The sequence below is a fragment of the Protopterus annectens genome, chromosome 2.part1, assembly GCF_019279795.1.
Source record: "Protopterus annectens isolate FY-2018-M chromosome 2.part1, PAN1.0, whole genome shotgun sequence".
Lineage (NCBI taxonomy): Eukaryota > Metazoa > Chordata > Ceratodontiformes > Protopteridae > Protopterus > Protopterus annectens.
The window spans coordinates 1,138,841,259-1,138,853,858 of NC_056729.1; positions in this window are offsets into that span (position 1 = coordinate 1,138,841,259).

Here is a 12,600-nt window from a genome sequence, read left to right on the forward strand (position 1 = left end):
GGCATTTAAAATAATTAATCATCCAGAAAAAACTCCCTCACTGAACAAAATACTTACCCCTTACTCCAACCTCACATCCCTTAGGTCATCCAAAAGCCTACTAGTTCAAACCATCAAGTCTAACAACTTGGGAGGCGAAGCACTCTATGCAAATTCCATTGGCAAATCCTGGAATGCCCTCCCAAATAACCTAAGACACATGACCTCTCTTCACCAATTCAAAAAGCACCTCAAAGACCTATTAAAGTCCCAATGGCTATACCCTTGCTCTAATCCTGACTAATACTAAAACTCTCCTGGCCCACTAAAGTCCCTACCCAACCCACAAAACTAAGGTCTTGACTAATTCTAATGCTAGTGCATTCTAAGTATTGTACTTCTTTTAAACAATTGTATAGCATCTATGTCTGACTTCTCTTTTAATGTAATAACTACAACTCTATCCTTGAATGTTATGTTTAACTACCTCTGATATTTGTGGAGCTTTTCTCCCCGGACCTCTACTGAAAATGGACATGTATCCAGCCTGACTAGCCCGGTCAACAAATGTAAAATAAAATAAATAAAATAAATACTTTTATTTGCATAAAAGTATTTCTTCTGCATTGCTTTAAAGCAAGAAGTATAAGGATGCTTTGAGGGGTAACCAGTGACCTTTCATCTGTTCCTGTTTTCCTTTGTATACCATGCATAGCCAGACTGTTGGCAAAGTGCCAAATGCTTTACTGATTTACTGAAGTAACTAATAAATAGGGCTAGTCTAATGCAGAGGAACAGCCATTGGTATATGTGTTGCTGGACACATTTGCCACTTTGGTTTAGTCAGGTGGCTAGTGAAGTGCTAGGACTGGCTAATGTTTCCAGCATCAATGACAGGCCAGACAGGACCACTGCAATGCAAATGGGTGGCCACTGACATTACTATTGTTGAACTATTCTTTTTTATTTTCCAACTTATATTTTATTGCATTTTCAGATTTAAATGTTAACAATGACAAACAAAAACAGTATACAATGAAAGAAAATGAAAAACATTATACAGACATTTAACATAAATCGCCTATATCATCCTGTCATGACAGAAGAAAAAATAACTGGTTATCTACTGTACAGTAAATGACATTAGCCAACACAGTAAGACATTTATCTAAATAAACTGAGGTAATATAGACATAATATTAGGAAACAAAAGGTGGCCAGTAGATAATATAAGAAGTAAATTAAACCTTTGAACTCAACTATTTACAAATGTACGAATAGTGCCACTAATAGTTGAGAAATAAACTTTTACTATTCATATGTTATTTTACAATGAATTATGCTGTACCAAATAATGCAGGTAATTAAATAGCTATAACATAAATATTTATTATTCTAATATGTGGTCTAAGATATTTTTCCATATTTTTAAGAATTGTATTTGTTTCTTTTTATCATTAATCATGAGTTTGTGTGATATTATGTAAGTGTGGGCCATATTCGTAAATTCTCCCCAGTTTAATTTAGATCTGTCTATCCAGTTTTGAGTAATATATAATTTGACTAGTTCAAATATGGGGATCAGAATTCTTAAATCTGATGTGGGTACATGAAGTGAGTTAACATGTAGAATCGCAAATTCCCAGGATAATGTAGATTTCCTATAACCCATTTTGTCGAATTTAATTCTTAATGAGTCCCAGAGGTTATGTGCAAATTTGCAGTACCAGAGGATATGTAATAAGTCTGCTATTTTTGATGGACAGAAGGGGCAGAAAGGTGAGTTATTCGGGAAAAACGTATTTAGTCATTCTGGTGTGTAATAGGCATTATTGTTGACCATTAACTGGGTGTAAGTCAATTTCATGTAGAGAGAATATTTGTTTGTATTAAACCATGCTTGTGAGAGCTGAGCATTAGTTATTTCTGGATTCTTGCCTTTCCAGTATTGAGCAGATGTAAAGGTGGACTGGTATTTTATAGAGGTGCTTAACTTGTATGTAGCTGACAGCATTTTTTTTGGAAGTTTTAAGAACTTGACTATGAAACTTTCAGTTCTATCAAAAGTGGCAGTAATTAAAATGAATATTTTACCAAAAATATTATACCAGTTTAATGCTACGAACGCTATTATTCCTACCAACTTCTTTAAAAAAATCAATAAAATACTAAGTTCATATGGTTTCCAAAAAACCCAAGGATAGCTTTAACAAAACTTATTTTCCCTAAAGATAAAGGAGGTCTGGGGTTACCAGACTTTAAACTCTACTATGATCTAATATGCACAAATAGACTTATTTTAATAGCCGACCACATCCCAAAATATGTGGAATCCTTTCCAAAATGGGTTAATGTATGGTACGCTCATGTTTTAAAGACTAATATAAATCCTAAATCCATACCATTTATAGATGGATCTACCCTAAAAGATATAAAACTTCATGCCTCCATTAAACACAAAATCAAAACCTTTCAATCGCTTCTGTCAGACCTACAACTAAAAAGTGCTTTAACCCTATTACAGCCAATACACTTGAACCCAAATTTAAAAATAGGAAATGAAATGATCAACCTAGATCAACCTAGATCAACCTAGATCAATATCCACAAATCAAAGATCTTACAGTCTGGGATCTATATAGACTTAAAAACTGGTCATTAAAATATATCAAACATCATCTCAACCTTAATAACAAATACACAATAACATTGAGACAATTGGTGGAAAAGATATCTATCTTCAGAGACATCACACAAGAAATAGAAAATATTGTTGAACTAGTCTGACAGTTAGTCATAGCTGGACTGAGGTCACTTATAATTTATTACAGTGACTACTGAATCCATTACTGTAGCAAAGTGGGCTAGTATAAGTACGCAGGATTTTTGTCAAACAAAGCATTAAATATTTGGAAAATACATTCCCTGTTATATTGGAAGTAGTTTGGTCTTTTCAGATTCTGTGGAGAGTTATCAAAGACAGGTTTACTCTGGGCTTCAGATGAACATGCTAGCTGGAAATTCAAGGCTGTGTTTACTTAATTAAGTTATCCTGGAAATGAGAACGTAATGGTATTCCCAGGGATGGTACAATATATGCATTGGCTCTAAGCCCACACTTGTTTAGTTTGTAGAATTATGATTTATCATTTTCATATGAGGTGTTCTACATTCTGTTTGCAGATGACTGAATATGGGAAAACTGATTACATCTGTTATGGATTACATCTGTAACCTTGACTGAATTGACCAGTTGGGAACACAAGAATAATATGATAACGAACAGATCGAAAACTAAGTGCATGAGATTAGGGAGACATAGCCTAAAGGGTAAATATTTAATACAGCAGACAGAGATTGAAAATGTGAGTTTGTTTAAGGACTCAGATATGTTTATTATGCACAGATCAGCTTTGAGATTTGTGATCATATCAATCAATTTGTTAATGATAATTACAAAACTATAAGCTGTATAAAATGATTTTAAGAAGTCTAGGAAGTCATTACTGATTAAATCACTGCTTGTAAGTTACATTAGGTCCAAGTAAGAGGATATAATAATAATGTAGTGGATGCAGCACTGTGATTATGCTCCAAAACTGGAAAAAAAGAAAAACTTCAAAACATCACAAAGAAACTGGCCAAAGTGCAGAAAATCAGAAAACCAGTAACCAAATCATTCTACACTCTGCCAGTTCTTAGAAGACACACTGCTAAACACATCAAGCTAGCAGCTAAGTAATATAAAAATAAGAGCAAAGTCCACATGTAAAAGAATATTCTGAATATTCTGAAGTTTAGTAGGCAGAGTAAAGAAAGATCCACTTGTTACATGCTAATGTAGTGTGAGACCTGTCTGTAACAGCATTTTCAAAGGTGGGTAACAAATGGTACACACCTCCCAAAGTGCTCCTGAATATCTTTTCTCCTATGTCCACTGAAGTTTTCAGATGCTAGTCTGTACATAACTTATTTAAATTATGGCAGAATTTAAAAACAGTCCCTGACTTTTTCCTTACTAGCTGTCTATATGGCAGTACTCGTTAAGCGCTTTGCTGGCTGTTTTTTTGTGTGTGTAACTGATAATACATAAAGTTGAGGATTCCATGCAATACAAAGAATTTTGATCAGCTCTCACTGATCATAACTCATTAGTAAATGTTCTCAACATGGATGCTGAGATTCACCTCAAGAGCTTCACTGTTGGGGTGAATTTCCTGGAATTCATGTTTCAAACAAATAATAAAGCAATTACAAATGAAGACTCAATCATAACTCTCTATATGGAAACCTTAAAAGGAAATTAGCATGCATAAATCAGGAGTACAGCAGAAATATACCAAAGGTATCCATGCATCTGAATATTTATGTTATCGTGAAGAATTAAAATATCTCATCCTGTCCAGTATTTCATATAGATATCTAAGAGAAGACCTTACTCGGTATATGGGGCATTTAGTGATAAATACCTTCAGAAATGCTTGAGGTTACCAAAAAGTAGTAGAGAAGCATTAAACCCCCTGCATAGGACATATAAAATAACAGTGCATACCAACATTATACTTATACTCAAGCTGAAGGAGGTATGGGCCTCCTCAAAATTGAATGTATAGTTCTGCAATTATAGGTCTGCATACATATTTGCTGACCTCATCCGATCCAAACCAGAAGTAGATATGAATCAAACAGCAACTGAAAGTACCAAAAAATAAAAGCAATAATATACAGAAAAGGATCAGAAGAAAAGTAAAGAATATTGGAAAGTCCACAAATATTCTGGCAATTCCACATGCTGACCAATATTTGAGGCAGGAATAGTTAAGGAGAGGTTAATTTAAACCAAGGAATGAAATGCCATTAATGTCAGCTTCCTATAGCGGAAGTAGAAGAAACAGACAAATGTAGATTTAAGTATAATCTTGGTATCTGCTGTTTTTTATATGTCCTAAGCAGGGGTTTCAATGCTTGTCTACTACTCTTTGGAAACATTTACACATCTAGTTGCCAGCTGTGATACACAATTGGCTCAGAGTCTGTATACTGAAAGGCCCAATAATGTGCCAAGACTATTGCACTGGGGATTATGCAAACACTAATATAAAGAAGTGGCTGAGAAGCATTGGAAAATGAACCACAAAGCATTATTGACAATAGTGAAGTTCATGTGTGGGATTTCCCAATACCAGCTGTCACTTGTTCATCTCTAACACATATGACAAGAAGGCTGGGGGGGGTTGTTTAGATGCTTTAATACAAAGAAACACTTCAGGATGGCTAGCAGCATCATTAAATATGAACAAACTAATTAGTAGACAGACCTTACATCTCAACATCTTACTACAAAATAGCAGTCAAACTTGCTTCTTAAAGGTATATACACACATTGATCTACATCCTCCCTCTTAAAAAGATCGTTGTTTTGAAAAAAACAATATTAGAGTTAGACATGCATTACTATATACATTAGAAACAAAACACAATGTTCATGTCCAAGTTGCTTCATATCTGCTACAGGGTTTAAATATGCGACCATATCTGATAACATAACAATCTGGACCAAATTTAGCAACAAGGACAATCTGTGCTGCATAACTCGTACCAGGAACTTCTGGATTCATCACAGGAACAGGAATGTCCTCTGGAACTTCATCTGGCATTGAAACACAGGACAACTCACTCTGAGATAAAGAGTCTTTCTCACAGGCTATGTGCTATGGTATAGGCTTGGACACCAGTCTCAAATGTTTCCAATTCTGCCTAAAAACTGCTCCTTGTGATTCCAATATATATGATCTTGGCACTGGACCAATATTTTTCACAACACCAATCCAATCCTAACCTTTGGACATTTGCATCCTTACCACTTCCCCCTCTTGTAATGGATCGAGTGGTTTGCTGGTTTTATCATAGTAAGACTTCAGACTGGTTCTCACTAACCTGTTGTTCTTGACACATGGAACCAGCAATTGACTACTGATTGGTAATGTATTTCTGGTTTGTTTTGACAGAAGTCTGTGAGCAGGTGAACCAAGATATTTATCACAAGGGCTATTTCTGAGATAAGAGATTCAGGAAAACATCACTGTTATCTCGCTCTGACTTCTCAATTAACTGTTTTGTACTTTGAACTGCACATTCTGCTAAACTATTTGATTGTAGGTACTCTGGACTACTTGTACATAAGTAAAGTGCTATTCTTCAGGAAATCTTTTGAACTTTTGGCTTGTAAACTGCATGTCATTGTCAGAAATAACTTTGTGTGGACTACTATGGACAGCAAAATGACGCTTCATCTTATTAATGAAAGTACTGGATGCTAGGTTAGGAAGCAGGTCAATCTCGAAGCAATTGGAGTAAGAGTCGACTAACATCAAATAATGCTGACCATTCCACTCGAAAATATCTGTGACTACTGTCGACCAAGGTAGTTTTGGAATCTGGTTGAGCTGAAGTGGTGCCTTCTGTTGATGTGGCTTTGTACTATTACATACTGAACAAGATGAAAGTGCTCTTTCAATGTCTTGTGACATAGAAGGCCAAAATACTAGTTCTATCACCCTTCTTTTGGTAGATTCAACTCCTGGGTGACCACAATGCAAGATAGTAATGTACTCTTGTTGCAAGGACTTTGGAAAATTACTTTTGGATCTTTCATAATGATACCTTGTCAGCCAAAATCTCATCTCTGTATGGAAAATAAGATTGCACTTCTTGAGATAAACTAGATTGCTTTGATGGCCAACCTTGACTGATAAAGTGGATGAGCCTTTGTAAAACTGGATCTGTGGCTGCATGATCTCTCAACTCGTCAAGACATGTGGAAGAAAAATGTCTCACGTCTATGACTTCAAAATCAAGGTTCTCATTGTCATGCTGTTCTGTGGTGTTTCCGGGTGATCTGGATAATGTATCAGCAAGATAAAGAAGTTTGACTTTCTTGTAGACAAGATTGAAATTGTACTTTTGCAATCTCAGCATCATGCATCGCAGTCTGGCTGGAGCTGAATGCATAGGCTATCTCAAGAAAGTGATTAAAGGATGGTGGTCTGCTTCAATTTGAATAGGTGTACCATAAACATAATCATGAAACTTCAAACATCCAAACACAATTGCCAAAAGCTCTTTCTCGATCTGGACATACTGCATCTCAGTTTGAGTAAGAGTTCTTGATGCATAGGCAACAGGATGATCCTCTTGTAGAATGACTGCACCAAGACCAAATTTCGAAGCATCACAGGAAAGTGTAACTGGCTTCTGAACATCATAATATCTGAGTGTTGGTGGACTAGCAATTCTCTGTTTCAGGACATCAAATGCTCTTTGGTGTTGCTCTAACCAAGACCAGGATACATCTTTACATGTCAGCTCTCTGAGTGGTACTGATAGTTGGCTCAAGTCTGGAATGAACTTGCCTAAATAGTTAGCCATGCCAAGAAAACATTGCAGGGCTTGAACATTGTCTGGTGCTGGCATCTTGGGAATGGCTGTTTGTTTTGAAGGGTCTGGTCGTAGGCCTGTACTAGTAAATAAATGACCAACATAAATAACATCTTGTAGCCTTAACTTGCATTTGTATGGATTGAGCTTAAGATTCACTTGACATGCCCTTTCTAGAAATTTTCTGAAGTTTCTGTCATGCTCTGCTTCATCACAACCTCCTACCAGTATGTCGTCTACTATAATAGCACAGATACCCCCCCAAAAAATGTCTCCATTGTTCTCTGAAAGATTTCACTTACAGAATTTATCCCAAATGACATTCTCAAAAATCTTTACCTGCCAGAGTACTAAACATAGTTAGCAATGATAATTTTTTGTCAAGCTGAATTTGCCAAAATGAACTCTGCATCTAAGACAGAAAAAATAGTGGCATTTGGCATTAAGGGTGCAACTTCTTCGACTGTGTGCATTGGATGATGGGGTCTTATAATACTTTGTTCAAATCCTGTGGGTCAATACATATTCTAATATCATCTGAACTTTTCTTATGATCTACCACCATGGATGATACCCATTCAGTTGGCATTGCAACTGGACAAATCTCACCTTGTCACACCATTTTATCTAACTCAGTTTTGACTCTGTCCTGCATGGCTATTGAAACTTTACGTGCTGGCCTGATAACTGGACTGACCTCTGGGTGTAACTTCATGGAGTACACAACCGGAAGGAAGTTTGCCTAGTCTGTCTTCGAAAAGATCAGCATAGGTAGAAAAAAATATACTTGGCAAAATTAGAGTAGTGGTCTTTCAAGCTAACATGATGGACTTCCTTATTAAATGAAAACAGTCCCATTTTCAAACTGTCTCTGAGCCCTAATAATGACGGGACATTTCTCTTCACCACATAGAATACAAGGTATAGCTTCTTCCAGCAGAGTAACATGAAAGCACTACTGAGCCTTCAGTTTGAATTTCTTCACTGCCATAAGCAACAGGTTTAGCATAACTTGCCAAATTAAGCCTTTCACCATGACACACTCTAGCAAATGTCTCTAAGCTCTTTGAGTTTACCATTTATCTAAACAGTAAAAAATACTTCATTCTTTGCCCTTAAATCTACTGCATTAACTGTTTCATGAAGCACTGACACACCATCCACATAAAGAATAGCCTGCAACCCTACATCATGGCTTTTTAATTGATCAACTCGTTTTTAAAATGTTCCCTTTTAATAAAAGAATGTGGGCCTTTTGATTTATAAAACCTTTTGAAATTATTCAGTTTATTACATTTGTGTCATTGTTGACCAAAAGCTAAATATTTTTCCCTTTTAGATTCATGGCTTCCATCACAATTATGACAGCTGGCAATGAAACTAGATTGGGGCCCATAGCTTTGAGTTTGCTGACTTACTCTTATGCTTCACTGAGACTGTGCAAACTCTGGAAATTGCTAGAAAGTTCTAGGGTTTACCAGTGAGTGCTGCAGGGGTTACAGATGCTGCCATGTGCTTGGGCCTGTTTCTTTTAATAACGTACTGCATACTATCAACATGAGCTTTATCATTGTGCCTTCTAGAGCTGTTCTCATTTGTAAGCATGCTTGTGTGCTTTTCTGTAAGCTCATATATTGAACAAATCTCAGTGGCCTTATTCAACATTAAATCACTGTCACAAAGCAAAATCTTTCTCACAGCATCATCTTTAATACCACACACAAGCCTGTCCTTTATCAACTCATCCCTTAAATCACCAAATCTGCACATTTTAGCCCTGTTTCTCATGCCAGTTATATTATGCTGCATAAGTTTCACCAGGCTTTTAATCCCTTGTGTAAAATAAGTGGCTTTCCATTGTAACATTTGTCTGAGGGTAACACATTTCTCTAAATTTATGTTTTAAGCACTTCAGCCAGTACAATATGACAGTTTTCCCCCTCTCCTGTATGGATAGCAGGTGCATACACAAATGAGCATTCCCTTTCCATGACTTCCGACCCAGTTAAATTAAGCAGAATAAATGCCTTTGTACAGTCATCTTTATCAGAAAATGCAGCCTGTATGAAAATGCCGTACTCTTGCTCAAACACTCTCCATTTCTCAGCAATATTACTGTCAAACACAAGTGCATTAGGTTTTTGAAATCCATCTGCCATGCCCACAAATTATACACAAATACACTGAAACTATGGCCCTTGTAATTATGTATGAACAAACTGTTCTGTGACCTTGTAACAACATTCAAATGCACAACAAACTCTTGGAAATACTGTACTTTGCAAAATATACTCTGAAATGGCTGTATTTTGTGAAATATGCCCTGTAATCACTGTACATTTGCAAAATAGCTTTACTGTAACACTACACAAACATGCAAGCACTTTTATACATTTCTGATAACTCAAGATATTTTTGCTAAATATGAAAAATACATGCTTTGCAAAAATACAGTCATTTATCTTATTTTATTTGTTTTATGCAATTCAGACTTTATTTCAAACACTTTCCATAGTAATTTGAATATGTTTTTAATATTGTACATATCAGGTTATGCGAATATTATTTAGAATGTTCTGCATGCCCCTTTTCATATTATATGAAAAAGAAATAGTGCTGAGCAGCTATTAATACCTGAAATTCTTTTCTGGCCTATTTTGTGAAGTTTGCACATTTTAGGGATGATTCAGTCCTGTATAGTCCACCAGTTCCTAGCAAGTACCTTAAGTCATTTCAGGCAAGCCTTCTTTAACTTCATGCCCTTTAGATATGCTGTTTCTGATTCAGTGTACTTTAGACATCCCACTTCTGACACCATGTCACTCATTTTTCTCTAACACATATGACAAGAAGGCAGAGGTTTTCGTTTAGATGTTTTAATACATAGAAACACTTCAGGATAGATAGCAGCATCATTAAATATGAACAAACTAATTAACAGACAGACCTTACATACATACATGTTTACATCTCAACAGCTTACTACAATATGGCAGTCAGACTTGCACATGCTCAGTATTTATACATTTGTGCAAGCCCTTGGATAGCTTCTTAAAGGTATATACACACACCTTGATCTACGCCAACAGTTCAAAAAATAGATGCAAAAAAGCTAAATATAGTAGTGCCTGGGGAAAAAAAGATGAAAGTAGCATTATTAAAATTGCTACACCCAATGTCCTACATACTGAGTGATAGAAAAGTCACAAAGTATCAGGATTTGGAAGCAGAAATGAAAGTAATATTGAAGAAAGATACCTAGGCAGTTCCAATAGCATTAGGAGCAACAGGACTAATAAAAAGAGTGTACACTTGTAATAAAATATAATACCAATGCACATAAAGCCATATGAACTACAGAATGAGGAAAGTTTGAGTACATTGCAGGTGCTGAGAAGAGCACTCTTCACAAACATCAGAATGAAGCAGTACTAATCTCATGAACAATAGCCAGAAAATGATACAGGAATGGGGTCCACTGCTGTCATTTTATTAGAAACCCAAAACATCTGGAGAAATTAAAAAAGAGATTATAAAGGAATGATAGATGTACTAATTACTTCTCTGGCAGAGTATACACTAGAAACCAACACCAACCAACTGCAATGACAAAGATGAAAATATGTATTTAGCACTTTTGACAAACCTTATACATGATTTCCTATTTTGAATCTTTTCATCTTTGCTGTTGCTATTGTATGGTGTTGGTTTCTAGTATATACTATGTTTTGCAAAATTTCTTTGCCATTATGTGGTGTTGTTTCCCAGTATTTGCTGTACTTTGCACCCAGTCTTGGAACCTGATTTTGTTTTTTTGTTCTCTGAGAGAGTAGCATGCCAAAAATAGACTATTACATTATATTAAAGTAAAGATTAGTTTAAATAGTTTTAAGAACAGCTTTGGCACTTATTAATGAGATGAGTGATTTGGTATATACCGGCAAGCAAGAAGGGCATTATTGTACTTTCCTGAGATGTTCTATGTATTTCTGTAGATATGTATGTATGTATGTACGTATATACTGCAAATATAAGAGGCAAATCTGAGTGTCAGGAGATCACTGTGCAGCAGGCTGCAAATCAGCTGGAACGTATAGAAGCTTCTTAGGGAACATGCATGAGGTATGATCTTGAGATATAAAGAATAGTGGGTCATGTTCAAAGCAGACTTCTCATCAGACAAAAGCTGATGATCTGCAGAATCGTTCCACTTTGTTCACTTTGGCAGTTAAAGGGTTGTCTGATGAAGCATAAAATCCTGATGCAGTGAACTTTATTCCTTCTCCTTTTCAAGAATGGTAAACCAAAATCACCCAGTAACAAAAATAACATAAAAAGAGCACACAGAGTTCCAGCTCATTTCAACCAAACTCAAGGTTATCCTAAACACCACAGGCATTACGCTTTTAGATATTTGAACTGTTTTGGAAAGGGCAGTGAAGCCATTCTAAATATATCTATGAAGTCTGGAAAAGGAAACCAATTGCTGGGTCTCCAGGACACATTATAGCAGACTATATACACCGCAAATGTATGGCTAAAATTAACAAGGCCATCCTTATGTGAAATGGAACTCTAGACAAAGGACCCCATGGCCCCCTTTGCTTTCCCCTAGTCCACCCTGCACTTCTGCAGTTCCCTTCCCTGTTTCGCCTCATGCTGATCCCACACCAATCAGACAGATTACTTCTTTCTTACTTTTTCAAGCTTATTCTTACTTTTTGAGCACCCCCATGCTTTTAATACTCCTTAGCCGACCAAGACTCTTCAGTAATAAGTTTGGAGGAAGTAAATGTGTTCAGCCAGAGGTCTGGGAGTCATTAGTTCCCTTGAAGTCATAGAATTCTAGATGCTTTGATATGCATCTTAGAAGTTTTTAGAAATTTTGATTTAATAATAGCCTGAACAAAAAACAAAAATCATTTGTAAGGAAAGATATTCAGTTTTAACATTTCTTTTCAGGAAAATAAGTTGTGTAAAGCTTAATATTGAAGACAGACAAAATACTTGTTCACAGAAACACTCCATCCAAAAAATCATAAAGTACCTGGTGTTAGATTGGGATGAAAGCGAAAGCACAAATGGCCAGATGCAGATATTCTTCAACTGAGAGTGTGGGAGAACAAACCAGAACACATGGATAAAATCTATACAGAGAAAAAGGAGTATATACAGACTCCACAC